Source organism: Phascolarctos cinereus, unplaced genomic scaffold (assembly GCF_003287225.1).
Source record: "Phascolarctos cinereus isolate Bilbo 61053 unplaced genomic scaffold, phaCin_HiC Scaffold_3;HRSCAF=262, whole genome shotgun sequence".
Classification (NCBI taxonomy): Eukaryota; Metazoa; Chordata; class Mammalia; order Diprotodontia; family Phascolarctidae; genus Phascolarctos; species Phascolarctos cinereus.
This window is the reverse complement of record NW_027555736.1, coordinates 72021042-72023177: the sequence shown is the minus strand read 5'-3', so window position 1 is coordinate 72023177 and position 2136 is coordinate 72021042.

Here is a 2136-nt window from a genome sequence, read left to right as displayed (position 1 = left end):
CAGATCCTTCCCAGAGACGTTGAGGATGAAGCTGGAAGAACAACAAATAGATGGAAAATGGAGATCTGTCAAGATTTCCATTTAAAGAAGTCTTTCTGTACCAGTGACATGACAGTGAGACTACCGCAACTGTTTTTTGTTTGTTTTTGTTTGTTTTGTTTTTGGCTAGGCAATGGTGTTAAGTGACTTGCCCAGGTTCACACAGCTAGTAAGTGTTATGTGTCTGAGGCTGGATTTGAACTCAGGTCCTCCTGAATCCAGGGCCAGTGCTGTATCCACTGCACCACCTAGCTGTCCCCAGAGACTGCCATAATTGGACTCTTACGTTACGTTACCCTACGTGTCGTATGAAGAAATAAAAATGGCAGAAAAGCAAAAGAAAGAAGAGCAGCTGATCTAGACCAAGAACACATCAAGGACGTCCATACTAAAGACAGCATTATAAAATCTTATAGAGACTCTGAGGATATTGGGAGATTAATTGTCTTAAAGAGTGAAAGTTGGGGAAGCTAGGTGGCTCAGTGGATAGAGCACCATGCCTGGCATCAGGAAGACCTGAATTCAAATCTGGCCTCAAACACTTACTTGCTGTGTGGCCTTGGGCAAGTTGTGTAACCTCCATTGCTTCCCCAAAACAAAACAAAACCAAACAAAAAAAGAGTTAAAATTACCAAATGCTTGGAAAGAATCATGGACTTTACTATGTTTATGTTTCGAGGATCTGTGATTTCATCAATGGGAATACCTTCCACGAGGCAGATTACAGTCTGTAATATTGCAGACAAATTATTAGAGTTGCCTGATGCTCAGGAAATTTAGGTAGCTTCTATAGCGTGGTAGATAGCCAGCCTTGAAGCCAAGAAGATCTAGATTCAAATTCTGCCTAAACACAAACTGGTTGTTTGACCTTAAATACTTACGATCTCAGTTCTTTGGGCTACTCGCTAAGATTATAGGTTCCAGAGAAGATGCTAACCTGCATTAGTAGAAGGAATTTCCTCACCTAGGAAGTACCCATATCAATGAAATCATAGATCTAGTCCCTATCCCTAACCCTAAGCTAAGTGTCTGAGTCAGAGTCTGAACCTAGTTCTTCCTGACTTCAGGTCCAGCACTTCAACAACTTCACCATATTGCCACCCTTCATTATTATTGAAAAGAGATGATTGACAGACAATCTATTGCTACTGACATGTCTATTTTCTCATCTCTATGAAATCTTCCTGAGAATCATTTATACACCAGTCAAGGGCATTCATAGTTAAGATGTGAGAAGGGAATAGGAAGGCTTTTGTGGATGATATTCCACAGCAAATTACATCTGTATAGTCTCCCAATTGACTAAGAGATATAGAGGATACAAGATCCCACTATACTTCCTACTTTTTTGTCTATAAAGTTCATTTAATTCAACAGATCAAAATTCCACCATACAGGCTTTTCTTCCAATAAGTTGTCTCCCATATATAGGTTAAAATCATATGAGATTCCTCAAGACACATGACAATAGAAATGACCCCATGACTATTAATATCAAAGAAAGCATAAAACATGGAGAGGTATGCTTGTCAAAGGTGAAGGGAAGGAAGCAATTATTGTTGCTTAATAATTATTATTTATTTATTAATTATTAATAAATAATTATTAAGCATCTATTCTATTCCAGACACCATACTAAGCACTTTATAAACATTATCTCATTTGATCCTTGCAACAACCCTATGAGATAGGTGACTCTTATTATCCCCATTTTACCAATGAGTAAACTGAGGCAGTAGAGGTTAAGTGACTTGCCCAGGGTCACAAAGCTAGCGAATATCTAAGGCCGGATTTTAACTCAGGTTTTCCTGACTCAAGACCTAGAGTTCTATCCAACACACCACTTATTTGCCTCAAAGAGATTTGTCACTACTAAAGAGAATGTCCAGAATAGAATTGAAATAGAAGAAATATTGCTTAAAGATTCCAGGGTCCTCTGAATGCTCTTTTTGTAGATTGTACTGATTTCTTCCCATCCCAGAACATTTCTTAAAATGAGATCCATATCCAACTCAAAAGTGTTGAGCCTAAAATAGGAAAAAGACAAGTTCTACAATGGGAAGTTGGATAGTCAGCCTGTAGAGCTGCCTAGTCTAT